Raw genomic sequence first — 14,544 nt, 5'->3', positions numbered from 1 at the left:
ATAAGGTTTACCTCCTTAGATCTCTGACCCAAATACTCACTTAATTTCTCAGGGTCCCTTAGGTGTTCAAGAGTGAAATCCCATGACACTGCGGGTCCCCATGCTTCTAAGACTTTTCCTAAACCTTTCCATATTCCCTGCCAGTCATCATTCTCTGGTTTCTCTGGTTCTGGAGGAGACTTCCGCATAGAACGAATGCATAGGAATACATATGCATTCATTGATAGTGATAACATGGATACAAGTACGAACCCTATCTCAGTTATTGAAAGGCGTGTGGAAATCTGAGAGTACAAACTAAAAAAAGCAGGTTTTTTTAGCCTGTACAATGGATTAAACATGGTGGTGTTTGTAAAATTGCCCATTCCATCTGGGATGCAATACTTGTAAGATTCGCAATGGACCCCATAGAACCGATATAGGCCCCTGTCAGGGTTCAAACTAAAAATCCACCTGCGTCCGTGACAGGGGCCGTGGGCCCCACAGGGGCCCTAGGCCGAATGAAAAAAAAATGTTAATTAGGAAAAGAAAACAGCGGCAACGATCTAAGGAGGCACACTTATTTACTAAAAATACTATATCGAAATACAGGATAACACAATACAATACAATATAATTGAAAATTAAGCTAACGAATCAAGCAAAATAGGAGAGAGAATGAGTCCCGAAACCGAGAGGCCTACTTTGAATCTAGGCGAAACGGTGAAGGCTCCCACACACTCCCCTGAACGCCAGAACTCGAAAGACGTCAGTCTAGCCTGCGACAGAGATAATATAGTGTCCAGGTCCCGTGACCTATCGTGTTGTTCTCTGGGAGATGTAGTCTTCTTCTGTAAGTTGCAGATTCAGTAAAATTATTCATGCTTTATATGATGTTATGATGTGGAATACTGATAGCAAAATTACAAAATTATTAAACCATGACAGCCCGACAACACCATATGGGCCCTATAAACCCCATACAGACCCCACTACCCCATAAGTTCCCTATAGACCCCATACAGGCACACAAACCCATATGGGTCCCACAAAACCATATAGGCCCCATAGACCTCATACAAGACCCATAGGCCCCATTCAGGTACCACTACCCCATAAGAGACCCATAAACCCCATACAGGCCCCACAACCCCATATAGGCCCAATAGACCCCATAGAAGTCCCAAAACCCCATATGGAACCCATAGAATCCATATGGGACCCATAGACCCCACACAGGCCCCACAACCCAATACTGGCCCCATAGAACCCATACAGGCCCCACTACCCCTTATGGACCCCATGGACCCAATACAGGCTCAATAGACCCCATATGGGCACTATATACCCTATACAGGCCCCACAACCCCATATGGGACCCAATAACCCCACACAGGCCCCACAACCCCATATGGGCCCCATAGAACCCATACAGGCCCCACTACCCCATATGGACCCCATGGACCCCATACAGGCTCCAAGACCCCATATGGGCACTATATACCCTATACAGGCCCCACAACCCCATATGGGACCCAAAAACCCCACACAGGCCCCACAACCCCATATGGGCCTCATAGAACCCATACAGGCTCCACTACCCCATAAGGGCCCCATGGACCCCATCCAGGCTCCAAAACCCCATATGGGCACCATAGCCCCCATAAAGGTGCTACTACCCCATATAGGCCCCATAGACCCCATGTAGTCCCCAAAACCCCATATGGGCACCATAGACCCCCATATGGGCCCTAAAGACTCCATAGAGGCCCCACCACCCCATACAGGACCCACAACACCATATGGGCCCCATAGACCCCATACAGGCCCCATAGGCCCCATACAGGTCTCACAATCCTATATGGGCCCCACAGACCCCATATGGGACCTATAGACCTCATAAAGGCCCCACAACACCATATGGACCCCAAAACCCCATATTGACCCCATAGACACCATATGGGCCCCATAGACCCCATACAGGGCCCACAAATCACATATGTGACCCATAGACCCCATAAAGGCCATACAACCCCATACAGGCCCCACAACCCCATATAGGCCACATACACCCCATACGGGCCCCACAAACCAAATGGGCCCTATAGACCTCATATGGGCCCCATATAACCCATACAGGCCCCACAAACCCATATCACAGAATCACAGAATCACAGAATTGTAGGGGTTGGAAGGGACCTCTAGAGATCATCGAGTCCAACCCCCCTGCCAAAGCAGGCTCCCTACACCATGTCACACAGGAAGGCATCCAGGCGGGTCTTAAATATCTCCAGCGAAGGAGACTCCACCACCTCCCTGGGCAGCCTGTTCCAGTGCTCCGTCACCCTCACTGTAAAGAAGTTCTTCCGCACATTTGTGCGGAACTTCCTATGCTGTACTTTCATCCCATTACCCCTAGTCCTATCCCCACGCACTACTGAAAAGAGACCAGACTCACCACTATGGCTCCCACACCTCAGGTATTTATAAACCTGGATCAAGTCCCCTCTCAGCCTTCTTTTTTAAGGCTAAACAGACCCAGTACCCTAAGTCTCTCCTCATAGGGGAGATGCTCCAGGCCCTTCACCATCTTAGTGGCCCTCCGCTGGACTGTTTCCAAGAGATCCCTGTCTTTTTTGTACTAGGGAGCCCAGAACTGGACACAGTATTCCAGATGAGGCCTCACCAGGGCAGAGTAGAGGGGGAGGATCACCTCCTTCGACCTGCTGGACACGCTCTTTTTAATACACCCCAGTATGCCATTGGCTTTTTTGGCTACAAAGGCACACTGCTGGCTCATGGTTAATCTGTTGTCCACCAGGACGCCCAGGTCCCTCTCAGCAGAGCTCCTCTCCAGCAGGTCTTCCCCCAGCCCGTACATATGTAGCCCATAGACCCCATACAGGCCCAACAACCCCATATGGGCCCCATGGACCCCATACAGCCCCCACAACACCATATGGGACCCATAGAACCCGTATGGGCCCCATAGACCCCATACAGGGCCCACAACCCCATATGGGCACGATAGACCCCAAAAAGGTCCCACTACCCCATATGGGCCACATACACCCCATACAGGACCTACAACCCCATAAAGGCCCCATAGACACCATACAGGCCCCACAACCCAAGATGGGCCCCATAGACCCCAAAAAGGCCTAACAACCCCATAAATGCCCCACAACCCCATATGGGCCACATACACCCCATACAGGACCTACAACCCCATAAAGGCCCCATAGACACCATACAGGCCCCACAACCCAAGATGGGCCCCATAGACCCCAAAAAGGCCTAACAACCCCATAAATGCCCCACAACCCCATATGGGCCACATACACCCCATACAGGACATACAAGCCCATATAGGCCCCATAGACACCATACAGGCCCCACAACCCAAGATGGGCCCCATAGACCCCAAAAAGGCCGAACAACCCCATACAGGCCCCAAAAGCCCATATGGGTCCCACAAAACCATATAGGCCCCATAGACCTCATACGGGACCCAGAGACCCCATTCAGGCCTCACAACCCCATATGGGCCCCATAGACCCCATACAGGCGCCACAACGCAATACAGGCCCCACAAACCAATATGGTCCCCATAGACCCCATACAGACCCCACAACCCCATGAGGTCCCTATAGACCCGATACAGGCCCCATAGGCCCCATACAGGTCCCATAACCCCATACAAGCCCCATGGATGCCATACAGGTCCCACAACCCCATATGGGCCCTATAGTCCCCATAAAGGCCCCACAAACCCATATGGGTCCCACAAAACCATATAGGCCCCATAGACCTCATACGGGACCATAGACCCCATAGAGGTCCCACTACCCCATATGAGACCCATAAGCCCATATAGACCCGATATGGGACCCAAAGACCCCATATGGGCCCCATAGACCCCATACACGCCCCACAACCCCATACAGGCCCCACAAACCAATATGGTCTCCATAGACCCCATACAGGCCCCACAAACCCATACAGGTCCCACTACCCCATATGGGCCCCATAGACCCCATACACGCCCCACAACCCCATACAGGCCCCACAAACCAATATGGTCTCCATAGACCCCATACAGGCCCCACAAACCCATACAGGTCCCACTACCCCATATGGGCCCCATAGACCCCATACAGGCCACACAACCCCATACAGGCCCCACAAACCAATATGGTCTCCATAGACCCCATACAAGTCCCACTACCCCATATGAGACCCATAAACCCAATACAGGCCCCACAACCCCATATGGGCCCCATAGACCCCATAAAGGCCCCACAAACCCATATGGGTCCCACAAAACCATATAGGCCCCATAGACCTCATACGGGACCATAGGCCCCATACAGGTCCCACTACCCCATATGAGACCCATAAGCCCCATACAGGCCCCACAACCCCATACAGGCCCCACAACCCCATATGGGCACCATAGACCCCATGAAGGTCCCATAACCCCATATGGGACCCACAACCCCATACAAGCCCCACAAACCAATATGGTCCCCAAAGACCCCAAACAGGCCCCACAACCCCATACAGGCCCCACAACCCCATATGGGCCCCATAGACCCCATAAAAGTCCCATAACCCCATATGGGACCCATAGACCCCACACAAGCCCCACAACCACATACTGGCCCCATAGAACCCATACAGGCCCCACTACCCCATATGGGCCCCACAGACCCCATACAGGCTCCAAAACCCCATATGGGCACCATAGACCCATACAGGCCCTACAACCCCATATAGTCCCCAAATCCACATATGGGCCCCACAACCCCTTATGGACCCCATACAAGCCCCACAACCTTATAAAGGCCCCATAGACCCTATACTGGCCCCACAACCCCATATGGGCACTATATACCCTATAACGGCCCCACAACCCCATATGGTCCCCATAGACCCCATAAAGGTGCAAAAACCCCATATGGGCACCATAGACGCCATGTAGTCCCCACAACCCCATATGGGCAGCATAGACCCCATACAGGCCCCAAAATCCCATATGGGCCCTAAAGACTCCATATTGGCCCCACCACCCCATACAGGACCCACAACACCATACAGGCCCCACAAACCCATATGGGCCTCATAGACCCCATACACGTCCCACAACCCCATATGGGCCCAACAGACCCCAGACAGGCCCCACAACACCATATGGGCTCCATAGACCCCATACAGTCCCCAAGGCCCCATATAAGCCCCATAGGCCCCATACAGGTCCCACAACCTCATACAGGTCCCACAACCTCATACAGGTCCCACAGACCCCATGCAGTCTGCACAACGCAATACAGGCCCCACAACCCAAGATGGCCCCCATAGACCGCAAAAAGGGCGAACAATCCCATATGGGCCCCAAAAGCCCATATAGACCCGTTAGTCCCCATATGGGACCTAAAGACCCCATATGGGACCTAAAGACCCCATATGGGCCCCAAAACCCAATACAAGCCCCACAAACCAATATGGTCCCCATAGACCCCAAACAGGCCCCACAACCCCATATGGGCCCCATAGACCCCATACAGGCTCTGCAACCCCATATGGGCCCCATAGACCCCATATAGCCACACAACCCCATACTGGCCCCATAGACCCCATACATGCCCCACAACCCCATATGGGCCCCATAGACCCCATACAGGTCCCACTACCCCATATGCGACCCATAGACCCCACACAGGCCCCACAACCCCATACTGGCCCCATAGACCCCATACAAGGCCCACAAATCACACATGCGACCCATAGAGCCCATAAAGGCCATACAATCCCATACAGGCCCCACAACCCCATATAGGCCGCATACACCCCATACAGGCCCCACAAACCTATATGGGCCCTATAGACAGCATATGGGCCGCATAGAACCCATACAGGCCCCACAAACCCCATATGTAGCCCATAGACCCCATACAGGCCCAATAACCCCATATGGGCCCCATAGACCTCATACAGACCCCACAACACCATATGGGACCCATAGACCCCATACAGGCTCCGCAACCCCATATGGGCCCCATAGACCCCATACAGGCTCCGCAACCCCATATGGGCCCCATAGACCCCATATAGCCCCACAACACCATATGGGCCCCATAGACCCCATACAGGCTCCGCAACCCCATATGGGCCCCATAGACCCCATATAGCCCCAAAACCCCATATGAGCCCAATAGACCCCATACAGACCCCACAACCCCATATGGGCCCTATAGACCCCATAGAGGCCCCACAAATCAATACAGGCCCCCCAACCCAAGATGGGCCCCATAGTCCCCACAAAGGTTGAACAACCCCATATGGGCCCCAAAAGCCCATATAGACCCCATATGGGACCCAAAGACCCCATATGGTCCCCATAGACCCCATAAAGGCCACACAACCCCATACAGGCCCCACAAACCAATATGGTCCCCATTGACCCCATACAGGTCTCACTACCCCATATGAGGCCCATAAACCCCATATAGGCCCCACAAACCCATATGGGTCCCACAAAACCATATAGGCCCCATAGACCTCATATGGGACCCATAGACCCCATACAGGTCTCACTGCCCCATATGAGACCCATAAACCCCATACAGGCCCCACAACCTCATACATGCCCCACAACCCCATATGGGCCCCATAGACCCCATAAAGGTCCCATAACCCCATATGGGACCAATAGAACCCATATGGGACCCATAGACCCCATACAGGCCCCACAACCCCATATGGGCCCCATAGAACCCATACAGGCCCCACTACCCCATATGGGCCCCATGGACCCCATACAGTCCCCAAAACCACAAATGGGCCCCACAAAACCATACAGGCCCCATAGACCTCATACGGGACCATAGACCCCATACAGGCCCGATAACGCCGTATAGCCCCACAACCCCATATAGGCCCCATAGACCCCATATGGGCCCCACAACCCAATACAAGCCCCACAACCCAATATGGTCCCCATAGACCCCATACAGGCCCCACAACCCCATACATGCTTCACAACCCCGTATGGGCCCCTACACCCCATACAGGCCTCTGTCACGGGTTACTTAGATTTACCTATGCCCGTGACAGGGGAAGCCACCCCGTGCCCCCTCCCCGGGGCCCGGAAAGGAGGGGGAAAAGGGGAATGGGATAAAAACAGCGGCAATCTAAGGAGGAAAAACTTATTTTACTAAATATGATATCGAAATACAAGATAACACAATATAATATAATTGAGGCTAACAAATCGAACAAACAGAGAGAGAGAGAGTCCCCGAAAACTGAGAGGCCTACTGTGAACTCTAGGCGACACGGCTGGAACGCTTCCCACTCTCAGAGAAGTTCGAGAGAAGAAGGAGGGCACTCCAGCCTGGGAACGAGATTATATAGCGTCCTGGTCCCGTGACTTATCATTAACCCTGTTGTTCTCTGGGATATGTAGTCTTCTTCTGTGGACTGCACATTCAATAGAAGTATCCATACTTTACATGATGTTATGATGTGGAATACTGATAGCAAAATTACAAAATTACAAAACCATGACATTCCATCCCTTATTCTACATTATTACATCATGGTTAATATATATACATATATATATATACACGTATGTAAAACTATGATAGCTAAATAGTAGAATTGCATGTAACATAACTAAATGTACAACTATAATAATTAAGTACACTACACATGCAAACATATATATATAGATACATAAAATTATTGACTGCACTCCCCCAGCATCAAATTCCCTTGTGGTACACACTGAACATCCCCATCCTTCTGCATTACCCACCAAGTGCACCCAGGTCCCTGGGCAAAGACAGTTCCACGGATAGGTTTGCCCTTTCCAGAAGCTGGAAGGACCCAAACAGCTTTTCCCAACATGTTCTTTACATGTACAACAGGGACCTTATCTCCTTCTATAGTGTGTAGGGGGCTAGATTGACTAGGACCATCACGATTGACAGATCCTCTAGTATTCACCAACCAAGTGGCTTCTGCCAGATTCTTCTCCCAGTGCTTAAATGTTCCACCACCCATTGCTTTCAATATAGTTTTTAACAACCCATTATATCGTTCAATTTTACCAGAAGCTGGTGCATGGTAGGGAATATGATAAATCCACTCAATGCCATGAAATTTGGCCCAAGTATTTATAAGACAATTTTTGAAATGTGTCCCATTATCAGATTCAATTCTTTCTGGGGTGCCATGTCGCCATAGGACTTGTTTCTCAAGACCTAATATGGTGTTTCTGGCAGTAGCATGGGGTACTGCATATGTTTCAAGCCACCCACTGGTTGCCTCTACCATGGTGAGTACATAACACTTACCATTGCGAGATCGTGGCAAGGTGATATAATCAACCTGCCACGCCTCCCCATATTTATACTTTTGCCACCGCCCTTCCTCCCAGAGAGGTTTCATACTTTTGGCTTGTTTAATTATGGCACATGTTTCACAATCATGAATAATCTGCGCAATAGCGTCCATGGTTAAGTCCACCCCTCGGTCTCTGGCCCACTTATATGTCGCATCTCTTCCTTGATGACCTGAGGTCTCATGAGCCCATCAAGCTAGAAATAATTCGCCCTTATTCTGCCAGTCCAAGTCGATTTGAGCCACCTCAATTCTGGCAGCTTTATCTACCTGATGGTTGTTTTGTTGTTCTTCAGTAGCCCGACTTTTGGGCACATGTGCATCCACATGACGCACCTTTACAACCATATTCTTTGTTCGGGAAGCAATGTCCTTCCATAATTCAGCTACCCAAACAGATTTACCCCTCCGTTGCCAGTTATTCTGTTCCCACCGCTGTAACCACCCCCATAAGGCATTTGCCACCATCCATGAGTCAGTATAAAGATACAGCATTGGCCACCTCTCCCGTTCAGCAACATCTAAGGCCAGCTGGACAGCATTTACCTCTGCAAACTGACTTGATTCTCCCTTACCTTCAGTGGCCTCTGCAACCTGTCGTGTGGGGCTCCACACAGCGGCTTTCCATTTGCAATGCTTCCCTACAATGCGACATGATCCGTCTGTGAATAGGGCATATTTCTTTTCATTTTCTGGTAATTCATTGTATGGTGGTGCCTATTTAGCACGTGATACCTCTTCTGCTGGTGATGTTCCAAACCTTTTATCTTCAGGCCAGTCCATGATTACCTCTAGGATTCCTGGATGATTGAGGTTTGCCATTCGCGCTCGCTGTGTAATCAGCGCAATCCACTTGCTCCAGGTGACATTGGTAGCATGATGGGTGGAGGGAACCCGTCCTTTGAACATCCAGTTCAGCACTGGCAGTCGAGGTGCCAAAAGGAGCTGTGTTTCAGTCCCAACTACTTCAGAAGCAGCCCGAACCCCCTCATACGCGGCTAAGATCTCCTTCTCAGTTGGAGTGTAGCACTCTTCAGACCCCTTATATGATCGACTCCAGAATCCCAGGGGTCGGCCTCGGGTCTCTCCTGAGGCTCTTTGCCACAAACTCCAAGTGGGGCCTTTCTCTCCAGCAGCAGTATAGAGGATGTTCTTTACATCCTGTCCAGTCCATACTGGCCCCAGGGCTACAGCACGGGCTATCTCTTGTTTAATCTGTTCAAAAGCCTGCTGCTGCTCAGGGCCCCATGCAAAATCGTTCTTCTTCCGTGTCACCTGATAAAAGGGGCTAACAATGAGGCTGTAGTTTGGAATGTGCATCCTCCAAAAGCCCACTGCACCCAGAAAAGATTGTGTCTCTTTCTTGCTATTTGGTGGAGACATGGCAGTGATTTTGTCGATCACATCTGTTGGGATGTGACGACGTCCATCCTGCCACTTTATACCTAAGAACTGAATTTCCTGGGCAGGTCCTTTTACTTTGCTTCGCTTAATAGCAAAGCCGGCTTGTAGAAGAATTTGGATTATCTGCTCACCATTTGTGAAAACCTCTTCTGCTGTATCGCCCCACAAAACAATGTCATCAACGTACTGCAGGTGTTCAGGAGCACCACCCTGTTCCAGTACAGTTTGGACCAACCCATGGCAAATGGTTGGGCTGTGTTTCCACACCTGGGGCAAACAGTTCCATGTATACTGAATGCCCCTCCAGGTGAAGGCAAACTGTGGCTTACATTCTGCAGCCAAAGGAATAGAGAAGAAGGCATTGGCAATGTCAATGGTGGCATACCATTTGGCTGCTTTTGACTCCAGCTCGTACTGGAGTTCCAACATGTCTGGCACAGCAGCGCTCAATGGGGGTGTGGCCTCATTCAGGCCACGGTAGTCTACTGTCTGCCTCCATTCTCCACTGGCTTTACGCACTGGCCATATGGGACTGTTAAAAGGTGAGTGAGTTTTAGTGATCACTCCCTGATTCTCCAGCTGGCGAATCAAATCATGAATGGGGAGCAAGGAATCCCTGTTGGTGCGATACTGCCGTCTGTGCACTGTCTTTTTCGCAATCGGTACCTGCTGCTCTTTTACTCGTAGCAGCCCCACAACAGACGGGTCCTCTGACAGGCCAGGCAAAACAGACAGCTGCTTAATGTTGTCCATATCTACAGCAGCTATCCCAAAGGCCCATCGATACCCCTTAGGATCCTTGAAATGCCCCCTTCTGAGGTAATCAATACCCAGTATACATGGAGCCCCTGGGCCAGTCACAATAGGATGTTTTTGCCAGTCTTTGCCAGTGAGGCTTATTTCAGCCTCCAGCACAGTCAATTCTTGAGAGGCCCCATTCACCCCAGAAATATGGATTGATTCTGTCCCTTCATGACTGGAGGGCATTAGGGTGCACTGTGCACCGGTATCCACCAGCGCCTTATGTTCCTGTGGTTCTGATGTGCCAGGCCATCGAATCCACACAGTCCAATAAACTCTATTATCCCTTTCCCTCCCCTGACTGAGGACAGGGCCCCTCTATTGGTTACCTGTGATGACTGGAGCAACTCCACTGGTGGTTGGTATGTCTAGTAGTTCTTTCACCCGTGCTCGTTGTGCAGAAGTAGGCTGATCATGCCACTTCCTCATGTCTTCTCCACGGTCACGTAGGTAGCGCCACATGGAAACACATGTTGCAATCGTACTGTTGTTCTTTGCTCGAGCTGGGAAGCGTGTGCGTTTAACAGCTGAGACTTTTGATGATGCAGGTGAGGAGTAGGACTGGAATACTTTGATCAGATTTTTCATTAGACCTGGTTGCCCGTACTAGGATTGACCTTCATCAGTTGTTTCTGATACTATTATGGATTCATTACGATTAGTTGATGGAAACAATTTCTTGCACATTTCATCTCGTCGGTCTTCTAGCCGTGAGATGGCAGAAACTGCGGCATGCAGTTGGGGGAGCTGCTGATCGATGGTTTGAAGCATTATAATCAGCTCAACAACTCGGGGCCATCTGTCCTCGAATCCTCTAGATGCTGTTACCAATGACTGTGCATTTCTCTCTGGTGCTGTACTTGTGATTTTCTGCCACATGTCAGGATCGGCCCTCACTCTCTCAGGTTCATGTTCGCTTGGATCAGGGTTGTACAACATTTTCGCCATGGCCGATTCCCTCAGATACTGAATACCTTTTTGGACGGTATTCCAACTATTAAATTTAGGCTTCAAAGCATCCTTATAGGGGTACCTTTCTCTCACAGCTTCTAACAGCCGCAACCAGAGAGTGGCAGCTCCATCCGAACATCTGCTAATCCCTCTGTCGATACCTGCATCTTGGGCAATGCTTCCTAGTTGGCGAGCTTCATTACCATCTAGAGACAAGCTGTTGATCCCGTTGTCCCAGCAGCGAAGCAACCAAGCAAGGATACCTTCATCTTGACGCCGTGTAAACTCCTTTCTTGAGCCTTGGATTTCAGTCAGCTTCAGAGGTCGACGATAGGTGATTTCTTCCTCATCATCAGTCTCTTCTTCATGCCTCTTGGTTTTTCCCTTTGCTTTTTTTCGGTACTGCTCCCTGCCCGGCACCTGGGTCTTCTGCTGCCCCCCCCTCTGCTTCTCCTTCTTTTCGTTCTAGACACATGGACACCCGTTTCCATTTCTTGCCTTCCACAGGGGCAACTGATATTGCTACTGATGCCTCCTGTGACTGATCAGAGTTAACTTGGGCTTGAATCTCAGATCGGAAACTCTCTCTCTCCAGAATAGTATGATACAAAGCACGGTATGCATAAGCCAAACCCCACATAAGGTTTACCTCCTTAGATCTCTGACCCAAATACTCACTTAATTTCTCAGTGTCCCTTAGGTGTTCAAGAGTGAAATCCCAAGACACTGCTGGTCCCCATGCTTCTAAGACTTTTCCTAAACCTTTCCATATTCCCTGCCAGTCATCATTCTCTGGTTTCTCTGGTTCTGGAGGAGACTTCCGCATAGAACGAATGCATAGGAATACATATGCATTCATTAATAGTGATAACATGGATACAAGTACGAACCCTATATCAGTTATTGAAAGGCGTGTGGAAATCTGAGAGTACAACCTAAAAAAAGCAGGTTTTTTTAGCCTGTACAATGGATTAAACATGGTGGTGTTTGTAAAATTGCCCATTCCATCTGGGATGCAAGTATTTGTAAGATTCACAATTCCATCTGGTGTGTAGATGCCAAAATTAGGGCGATACCACATCTCATAACAGTACCAGGCAGGTGTCTCCATCAGTATGCACCTTATTAGGCCATATACCTGCACAATTCCACAACAACAAATTATGGTGTTAATAGTTAACCAATACTTTGAGAAGATCATAATTGCTTTCAATCCCTTAAACAGAGCAACTGGGATGAAGAGTGGATTTATAGCTGGCAGGCTCTGTAAAAGTCAGAGCTAGCTAGCTTTGCTCTAAGGGAGAAAGAAATCCCTTTGTTTTCTATACAAAAGTTAGATAGCAATGCTGAGAATGTGCAGCTGCCCTTAATGTTGACAATTTGTCTGGTATTTCAAGGTCACGTTCTCAGTGAGCAGCTACAAAAAGATAACACTCCCGTAACATAGCTAACTAAGCTCTTTGAGAGCTAAGAGAGAGTCGTTCTAAAAGCTAAAAAGCTCAATGCCCTCATTCTCCACCAAAAAATCTGTCATGGGTTACTTAGATTTACCTATGCCTGTGACAGGGGAAGCCACCCCGTAGGACCCCCCTGGGCCCGGAAAGGAGGGGGAAAAGGGGAATGGGATAAAAACAGCGGCAATCTAAGGAGGAAAAACTTATTTTACTAAATATGATATCGAAATACAAGATAACACAATATAATATAATTGAGGCTAACAAATCGAACAAAAAGAGAGAGAGAGAGAGTCACCGAAAACCGAGAGACCTACTGTGAAGTCTAGGCGACACGGCTGGAACGCTTCCCACTCTCCGAGAAGTTCGAGAGAAGAAGGAGGGCACTCCAGCCTGGGAACGAGATTATATAGCGTCCTGGTGCCGTGACTTATTATTACCCTGTTGTTCTCTGGGATATGTAGTCTTCTTCTGTGGACTGCACATTCAATAGAAGTATCCATACTTTACATGATGTTATGATGTGGAATACTGATAGCAAAATTACAAAATTACAAAACCATGACAGCCCCACAACCCCATACATGCTCCACAACCCCATATGGGCCCCATAGACCCCATACAGGTTCCACAACCCCATAAAGACCCCATAGACCCCATACAGGCCCCACAACCCCATACATGCCCCACAACCCCATATGGGCCCCATAGACCCCATAGAGTCTCCACTACCCCATATGCGACCCATAGACCCCACATAGGCCCCACAACCCCATACTGGCCCCATAGACCCCATACAGGCCCCATAGGCCCCATACAGGTCCCACAATTCTATATGGGCCCCTCAGACCCCATATGGGACCCATAGACCTCATAAAGGCCATACAACCCCATACAGGCCCCACAAACCTATATGGGCCCTATAGACCTCATATGGGCCCTATAGACCTCATATGGGCCCCATAGATTCCATACAGGCCCCACAACGCTATATGGGCCCCATGGACCCCATACAGGCTCCAAAAATGCATATGGGCCCCATAGACCCAATAACGGCGCTACAACCCCATATGGGCCCCATAGACCCCATACAGGCCATAAAACCCCAAACAGGCCCCACAAAAGCATATAAGACCCATAGACCCCATACAGGTCTCACAACCCAATATGGGCCCCATAAAGCCCATACAGGCATCACAAACCTATATGGGCCCCATAGACTCCATAAAGGCCCCACAAATCCATATGGACCCCACAAAGCCATATGGGCCCCACAGACACGATACAGGCCCCACAACCCCATATAGGCCCTACAATCCCATACAGGCCCCACAACCCCATATGGGCCCCATAAACCCCATACAGGGCCTACAACCCCATATAGGCCCCATAGACACCATACAGGTCACACTACCCCATACAGGTTCCACAACCCCATAAAGGTCCCATAGACCCCATACAGGTTCCACAACCCCATAAAGGCCCCATAGACCCCATACAGGCTCCAAAACCCCATAAAGGCCCCATAGACCCCATACAGGTTCCA

This window comes from Coturnix japonica, chromosome W, assembly GCF_054131305.1.
Source record: "Coturnix japonica strain WE chromosome W, WE-NBRP24, whole genome shotgun sequence".
Lineage (NCBI taxonomy): Eukaryota > Metazoa > Chordata > Aves > Galliformes > Phasianidae > Coturnix > Coturnix japonica.
This window is presented reverse-complemented; position numbering follows the sequence as displayed.